This window comes from Manis javanica, chromosome 2 (genome assembly GCF_040802235.1).
Source record: "Manis javanica isolate MJ-LG chromosome 2, MJ_LKY, whole genome shotgun sequence".
Lineage (NCBI taxonomy): Eukaryota > Metazoa > Chordata > Mammalia > Pholidota > Manidae > Manis > Manis javanica.
The window spans coordinates 138693188-138702750 of NC_133157.1; the positions used below are offsets into that span (position 1 = coordinate 138693188).

A 9563-nucleotide genomic window follows, 5' to 3' on the forward strand; every position below is an offset into this window, starting at 1 on the left:
GTGCCCTTTATTACTCCAGGGGGAGGCTTTTCTCACAGGAAAGCAACAAGGAAAAATAAAGAGCATGTGACTGTGAGTGAACTAGGAACTGCATAACTTTCCAATTGTTTCATTAAAACAACATGTAGACAAATGTAATGATAACAAGTCACGTCAAATATAGGCAACTGCAAATATATATTTTTTTCAGTTTTTATATGCAACTTAACTCAGCCTATCACATGAAATTTCATCTAGGGAATAACTGCAGATGCAAACAACTGTTGCACTGACTGAAGTCAGTAAGACAAATAATGTTTTAAAAAGTTCTTGTAGCTGCATCCATAGGTTTTGGATTGAAGGTCTAGTTCTCAACCTCTTCACAGACACCTTAAAGTCATATGTACATGGGAAAATTTATCCATTCATCCAGAAGAGTGACTGATTTTTGGCAACTGTTAGATCTGAAACCATAGAATTTAAATAGAAACGTCTCAGCATGTATGTTAATATCAATGCTGAGTCATGTGATTGTTTTTGTTCCATTACTTGTTCTTTTAAGATGTGATTTGTATAAAGCATTTAATTTTCTGGACCAGTTTTGACTTTATTTAGTTAAAAAAACTTTTACCTGTGTGAATAAAGTAGCCCATACATAATCAGTTGTCCTTGTCATTATAGCGGAACTTTCAGGACTGCTTTTTATTGGAGACGTGATTCTACAGGTATGTAATTTATCATTTTTCTCTATGCGCAAGCAAAACATAAGGCCAATTCACAATATGCCATGTTAAGTTTTGCTTTTCTTTCACTGCAGATAAATGGAATTAATGTGAGAAAATGCAGACATAAAGAAATGGTGAGGTCTCTTTACTTTTCTCTAATATCACAATTTTTCCCATATGCAAACAAGGTTGCATTGATAAAAATTGTTCATTTTATTCATTAAGAAATTAGGACATTGCTCAAGTATGCTATCAGATTTTCAAATGATCTCAATTTTTTTTAATGTTAGAAACAGATCCATAGCACCACCCAGGATGAAATGTAATTCAAATAAATACCTACAGAGGTCACCTACTATGATTTTTCAGTTTTTCTGTTAATCCCTACCCGTTAATATCCAAGTATACGTGTAGGTAAAAGCTATGTCTGAATCATTACAAATATTTAAAAGCTTATAAATGGTAACATTTATATATGTAAAATCTCAGTAGCAAGGACATTTGGAAGAGCATGTAAAGACTGTGTGTGTGTGTGTGTGTGTGTGTGTGTGTGCGTGTGTGTGTGTGCACATGTGTGCACGCACGAGACAGAGAGACAGAATTCAGAGGAGCTTGATTTCTAAATTTTGTTTTGGCACTAGGCAGAATTTTACCAGTTTTTAGTGTGGCATTTGCTTGGATGTCAGTAAATGTGCAGATCTGAAGCCCCAGCCTCAGATATGTTAATTTAATCAGTTTACTTGAGCCCAGGAATTTTTAACAACCAGTCCACGTGGCTTCTTTGTAGGTAACCTCTAAACTGCACTCTGGGAGAAACTGGAAAGTTGAGGAGCTTCCACTGGGGATGGTGAGATGATGGAAGAAATAGCACAGAAAGGAACAGAACCGTGATTAGTGTTTTGGGAAACATTTGTTATGGTTGATTAACCCCACTGAATTTCTGTATCAGCTTACATAGGAAGGGATAGAGAAGTTACATTTAATAGTTTATATTCAAGGGTCAGACAAGGTGAAAAATACTGTAAACCTTTTGCCTATCGCAACTCTAGTTTATTTGTTTTTGAAAACATTACTCCTCTGTTAAGAGCTATTTGTAGAAAACTTCTGATATGTTTCTACATTTCAAACCTCAAAGAGGCAATCTCAAGTGTCTATAAAAAGTCCTATTCCACAGGTAGTGACAAGAGAGGGTTCTCTGTTGTGAGCCCTCAGAATAACTAATCAAGGTTTGTTACTATTGATGACCTGTCTTTGCTTATCAAGAATCTTACTTAGGCCACCCTATTGCCACTCTGGTGAACATGATATAAAAAATAAGAATTTCAGGTCTCAAGATTGCTACATATATGTACCAAGAAAAGTCATACTTTTGAACAGGTTTCTAGAGAAATGAACAAACAGGAGGACACAGAGCTCCCTGTTCAGCAGACTTGTGTAGATTTGAAATAGAGCCCTGAAAGCAAAGATATTTTAAATTAAGGGTTTTTTTTTTCAAAAGTACAAAGTAATTTTAAGCTCATTATACAGGGAGCAAAACAGTGCATTGTCTTTTAAAGCCACGTGCTGTTAGATGGGTTCAGGTTTGCAGCTGGCCCTTCAAAGGCAGGCAGCATGCTCAGACAAACTGTGATGAAGTTTTGATTAAACAGATCAGTGTGGCATCAAAGATTTGAATGTGCAAATAATGACACTTCTTAATGGTGTTCATCCTGATTCAAAGGAATTTAGGATCGTATGGCAAATAATGTGTAGCCCTTCACGGTAAATTTATTTTTCTGACAGGCTTAATGTTATCAACTTTCAAACATAGGTACTGATATTCTTATTTAGTTCCAACATTTAATTTTCCGATGCTTTAGTCCTCACTGCTAATAATCTAAACAAATAGACTTACTTCCACCTCAGTAGGACCGAGATATTAATTAAGAGTTTAACTTTGACTCACATGGGCAGAAAAAGGCACAAGCTAAGAGGATGTGGGTGACCTTAGAGCATGCTGACTTCCCACAGTCCTTATTCCAAGTCAGTGATTCCCATAGAGCTGTAAATTCAAAAACAATTGGGTACGTGTGACAGAATGTTGATTGTGCATGTAACTTTTCCTTTATTCACCTACACTATTCATTGACAGTGTTAGAAATTATGCATTTGGCCTGATCAGCTTCACTCACAGGATGCCTGCAATGGTATAGTTATAATGTCCATGTTGGAGTTACAAGGTTTGATCTATGTAGAAGGGGGAACCCATGCTGTCCACTGTAGGCACTCTGTAGAATTATTAATGGGGTTCTCAACCAAAAGCCTAGAATTAGATGATCACAGCCTTTGTGTCTATCAGTTTCTCATATTAACAGTCTGAGTGTGCAGTCAGCCAGTGCTGGGCTTCACCCACCCCACCCAGAGCATTCTTCTCACCAGAGGCTTGCTATGGAAGAGATACTCCCAAAGTTTCCTTATTGAAAAAGACTAGAACAGTGTTGTTTTTCATGTGACATGGTGGGGGACACAGCAGGATAATGAGTGTAGATGGCTCACCAGCTCAGAAACAATTGTATACAAATCCTAGCTCAACCACTCACTAACATGATAATTTTAGGCAAAAGAACTAAACCTCTTCTTTCACCACCAAGACCAGGGCCCCAAGCTACTTTCCTGTCCCCCCTCTCAGATGACCTGGAACTGGACGAGCTCCAGCTAGAGACGGAGGATGCAAAGCCAAAGCCTAGTGTCCAGGATAGCCCTACTCCAGGCTCCTTCAAGCCCTGTGAGCACCTCTTTGAGAGCTGGGGCATCCGCCTGGCTGTGTGGGCCATCATGCTGCTCTCTGTGCTCTGTAACGGGCTGGTGCTGCTGAGTGTGTTTGCCGGTGGGCCTGGCCCCCTGGCCCCCGTCAAATTCGTGGTGGGTGCAATTCCAGGGACCAGCACCTTGACTGGCATTTCCTGTGGCCTCCTAGCCTCGGTGGACACCTTGACCTAAGGCCAATAAAGTTTGTGGAGTACGGAGCCCGCTGGGAGGTGGGGCTGGGCTGCCAGGCCATGGGCTTCCTGGGCATCCTGGGGTCCGAGGCCTCCGTCCTGCTGCTCACCCTGACTGCAGTGCAGTGCAGCATCTCCATCACCTGCGTCCAGGCCTACAGAAGGACCCCTCCCTGGGCAGGCTTCAAGCAGGGGCCCTGGGCTGCCTGACGCTGGCAGGGCTGGCAGCGGCCCTGTCCCCCACCTCAGTGGGAGAATACAGGGCCTCCCTGCTCTGCCTACCCTATGCCTCACCGAGGGCCGGCCAGCAGCCCTGGGCTTTGCAGTGGCCCTGGTGATGATGAACTCCCTCTGCTTCCTGGTAGTGGCTGGTGCCTACATCAAACTCTACTGTGACCTGCTGAGGGGCGACTTTGAGGCTGTGTGGGACTGTGCCATGGTGAGGCATGTGGCCTGGCTCATCTTTGCCGAGGGGCTCCTCTACTGTCCCGTGGCCTTCCTCAACTTCTCCTCCATGCTGGGCCTCTTTCCCGTCATCCCTGAGGCTGTCAAGTCTGTTCTGCTCATAGTACTGCCCCTGCCTGCCTGTCTCAACCATCTGCTCTACCTGCTCTTCAACCCCCACTTCCGGGATGACCTTACGGTGGCTCTGGTCCTAGTCAAGCTGAGCAGGTTTCTTCAGGAGCCATCTGGGGTGTTGCTGTTTGGTGACGCTGCTGAACAAGTTTGGTGACTGTTCTAAGTACAACTGGTTTGACACTGTTCCCATGGCCCCCTTCATCCCCACCACCCGGAGTAGGTAGCATGCAAGGAGGAGGCTTGTACACTTTGCTGCAGGCACTGAGGGAACTGACTTGGCTCTGACAGCCCCAGAATCTTCTGAGGAACTAAAGGAAACCGGGTGAGCCTCGGAAATCTGCTCAGCCCACGGTGGGGGTGGCTTGGCTGCTTTCCTGTACCTTTTTTAACCAAAATAAAGATGTCCCTCTTCTTGCCATAAAAAAAAAATTCAGTAGACACTAGAGAAGAGGAATACAAAGAAGCTGAGGCACAGAGATAAAAAAGGATCTCTAAGAATGAAAGAATACTGAGAGAACAGTGCGACCTATCCAAAAGGAACAATATTTGCATTATAGGGGTACCAGAGGAAAGAGAGAAGAGGATAGAAAGTGTCTTTGAAGAGGTAACTGGTGAAAACTTCCCCAATCTGGGGAAGGAGATAGTCTCTCAGGCCATGGAGGTGCACAGATCTCCCAGCACAAGGGAACAAAGGAAGATAACACCAAGACATATAGTAAATAAAATGGCAAAGATCAAGGATAAGGACAGACTTTTAAAGCAGCCAGAGAGAGAAATAAGATCACATACAAAGGAAAGCCCATCAGGATAACATCACACTTCTCAGCAGAAACCTTACAGGCCAGAAGGGAGTGGCATGATGTATTGATGTATTTAATGCAATGAAGCAGAATGGCCTGGAACCAAGATTACATTATCTGGCAAGATTATCATTTAAATTTGAAGGAGGGATTAAACAATTTCCAGATAAGCAAAAGCTGAGAGAATTCACCTCCCACAAACCATCTCAACACACTGTTTTGGAGAGACTACTATAGATGGAAGTGTTCTTACGGTTTAATAGCTGTCACCAGAGGTAATAAAACCACCGTAAAGAAAGTAGAACAGCTAACTACTAAGAAAATGCAAAATTAAATATTCCCAAAGTCAATCAAGGGATAGACAAAGAGTACAGAATATAATACCTAATATATAAAGAATGGAGGAGAAAGAAAAAGGATGAGAAAAAGCAAAGAACCCTTAGATTGTGTTTGTAATGGCATATTAAGTGAGTTAAGTTAGACTCTTAGATAGTAAGGGTGTTAACCTTGAACCTTTGGTAACGATGAATCTAAAGCCTGCAATGACAATAAGTGCATACCTATCAATAATCACCCTAAAAGTAAATGGACTGAATGCACCAATCAAAAGACATAGAGTCACTGAGTGGATAAAAAAACAAGACACATCTATATGCTGCCTACAAGAGACTCACTTTAAACCCAAAGACATAAACAGACTAAAAGTGAAGGGATGAAAAATAATATTTCATGCAATGAATAGAGAGAAAAAAGCAGGAGTTGCATTACTTGTATCAGACAAAATTGACTTCAAAACAAAGGAAGTCACAAGAGGCAAAGGAGGACATCACATAATGATAAAGGGGTTAATCCAGCAAGAAGATACTACCATTATAAATATCTATGCTCCCAACACAGGAACAACTACATATGTGAAACAAATACTCACTGGATTAAAAGGGGAAATAGAATGCAATGCATTCATTCTAGGAGACTTCCAACACTCCCTTCACTCTGAAGGACAGATCAACCAGACAGAAAATAAGTAAAGACAGAAAGGCACTGAACAACACAGTAGAACAAATGACCTAACAGACATCTACAGAACCCTACACCCAAAAGCAGCAGAGTAGACATTCTTCTCAAGTGCACATGGAACATTTTCAAGAATAGATCATATACTAGGCCACAAAAAGAGCCTTAGTAAATTCAAAAAGATTGAAATTGTATCAACCAGTTTCTCTGACCACAAAGATATGAAACTAGAAATAAATTAGGCAAAGAAAATGAAAAATCCCACAAACACATGGAGGCTTCACAACATGCTCCTAAATAACCAATGGATCAATGACCAAATAAAAACAGAGATCAAGCAATATATGGAGACAAATGACAACAATAATTCAACACTGCAAAATCTGTGGAGCACAGCCAAAGCCATACTAACAGGAAAGTATATTGCAATACAGGCCTACCTCAAGAAAGAAGAACAATCCCATACAAGCCGTCTAAATTCACAATTAATGAAACTAGAAAAAGAAGAACAAATGAGGCCCAAAGTCAGTAGAAGGAGGGGCCAAATAAAGATTAGAGCAGAAATAAGTAAAATCGAGAAGAATAAAACAATATGAAGAATCAATGAAAGCAAGAGCTGGTTCTTTGAGAACATAAACAAAATAGATAAACCCCTAGCCAGACTTATCAAGAAAAAAAGAGAGTCCACACACATAAACAGAATCAGAAGTGAGAAATGTAAAATCACTATGGACACCACAGAAATACAAAGAATTATTAGAGATTACTATGAAAAATTATATGCTAACAGACCAGATAACCTAGTAGAAATGGACAACTTTCTACAAAAATACAACCTTCCAAGGCTGACCAAGGCAGAAACAGAAAATCTGAACAGACCAATTACCAGCAACGAAATTGAACTGGTAATCAAAAGACCACCTAGGAACAAAATTCCTCTACCAGATGGCTTCACCACTGAATTTTATAAAACATATAGTGAAGACCTAATACCCATCCTCCTTAAAGTATTCTAAAAAGTAGAAGAGGAGGGAATACTTCCTAACTCATTCTAGGAGGCCAGCATCACTCTAATACCAAAACCAGGCAAAGACACCACAAAAAAAGAAAATTACAGTCCAATATCCCTGATGAACATAGTTGCAAATTTACTCAACAAGAGTAGCAATCCAAATTCAAAAATACATCAAAAATATCATCTATCATGATTAAGTAGGATTTATTCCAGGGATGAAACGATGGTACAACATTCGAAAATCCATCATCATCATCCACCACATCAACAAAAAGGACAAAAACCACATGATCATCACTACAGATGCTGAAAAAGCATTTGACAAATTTCAACATCCTTTCATGATAAAAACTCAATAAAAATGGGAATTGAGAGCTAGTACCTCAACATACTAAAGGTTATATATTACAAATCCACAGCCAACATCATACTTAACAGTTAGAAGCTGAAAGCTTTTCCTTTAAGATCAGGAACAAGACAAGAATACCCACTCTCCCCCACGTTTATTCAACATAGTTCTGGAGGTCCTAGCTATGGCAAATCAGACAACAGAAAGAAAATAAAAGGCATCCAGAATGGCGAGGAAGAAGTTAAACTGTCCCCTGTTTGCAGATGACATGATATTGTACATAAAAAACCCTAAAGAATCCACTCAGGAACTTCTAGAACTAATATGTGAATTCAGCAAACTTCCAGCATACAAAATTAATGCACAGAAATCTACTGCATTCCTATACACTAACAATGAACTAGCAGAGGAGAGAAATCAGGAAAACAATTCCATTCACAATTGCATCAAAAAGAATAAAATACCTAGGAATAAACCTAACCAAGGGAAATGAAAGAACTGTACCCTGAAAACTACAAGACACTCATGAGAGAAATTAAAGAACATACCAATAAATGGAAACACACCCCATGCTCATGATAGGAAGAATTAATATTGTCAAAATGGCCACCCTGCCTAAAGCAATCTTCAGATTAAATGTAATCCCTATCAAACTACCAACAGCATTCTTCAACGAACTAGAGCAAATCGTTCAAAAATTCATATGGAACCACAAAAGATCCTGAATAGCCAAAGAAATCCTGAGAAGGAAGAATAAAGCTGTGGAGATTATGTTCCCCCAACTTCAAGCTCTATTACAAAGCCATAGTAATCAAAACAATTAGGTACTGGCACAAAAACAGACCCATAGACCAAATGGAACAGACTAGAGAGCCCAGATATAAACTGAAGCATATATGATCAATTAACAATATGATAAAGGAGCCATGTATATACAGTGGGGAAATGACAGCTTCTTCAACAACTGGTGTTGGTTAAAACTGGACAGCTATATACAAGAGAATGAAACTGGATTATTGTCTCACCCCCATACACAAAAGTAAACCCAAAATAGACCATAGACCTGAATGTAAGTTATGAAACTGTAAAGCTCTTAGAAGAAAAACATAGGCAAAAAATGTCTTGGACATTAAACATGAGCAACTTTTTCCTGAATGCATCTCCTCAGGCAAGGGAAACAGAAGCAAAAATGGACAAATGGGACTATATTAAGCTAAAAAGCATCTGTACAGCAAAAAAACAATATCAGCAGAACAAAAAAGCATACTACAGTATGGAGAATATATTTGGAAGCAAGATATCTGACAAGGGGTTAGTATCCAAAATATATAAAGAACTCAGATGCCTCAAAATCCAAAAAGTATAAAATGGATTAAAAAGTATAAAATTAAATGGATTAAAAAGTATAAAAAAGTATAAAATGATTTTAAAAAATGGGCAGAGTATATAAACAGACCATTTTCCAAAGAATAAATTCAGATGGCCAACAGGAACATGAAAAGATGCCCCACATCACTAATTATCAGGGAAATGAAAATTAAAACCACACTGAGATATCACTTCACATCAGTTAGGATGGCCAACATCGAAAAGAATAGAAACACAACAAATGCTGGGTGAAGACGTGTAGAAAGGGTAACCCTCCTACACTGCTGGTGGGAATGTAAAGTAGTTCATTGTGTAAAGCAATGTTGAGGTTCGTCAAAAAACTAAAAATAGAAATACCCATCTGACCCCAGGAATTCCACCCCTAGAAAATTACCCAAAGAAAAAAAGTTCTCAGATTCAAAAGGACATATGCACCCCTATGTTTATTGCAGCACTATTTATAATAGCCAAGATATGGAAACAACCTAAGTGTCCATCAGTAGATGAATGGATAAAGATGATGTGGTTCATATACACAATGGAACACTACTCAGCCATAAGAAAGAAACAAATCCTACCATTTGCAACAACATGGATGGAGCTAGAAGGTATGCTCAGTGAAATAGGTTAAGCAGAGAAAGACAAATACCAAATGATTTCCTCATTTGTGGAGTATAACGACAAAGCAAAACTGAAGGAACAAAGTAGCAGCAGACTCACAGACTACAAATGGGTCTAGGGGTTATCAAAGGAGAT

At 39.6% G+C, this 9563-nt stretch overlaps 1 pseudogene; it reads left to right on the plus strand.

The window, feature by feature from the left end:
• The first annotated feature begins 3287 nt into the window (after positions 1-3287).
• Positions 3288-4415, plus strand: LOC140845637 (leucine-rich repeat-containing G-protein coupled receptor 6 pseudogene; annotated as a pseudogene).
• The last annotated feature ends 5148 nt before the right edge of the window (positions 4416-9563 follow it).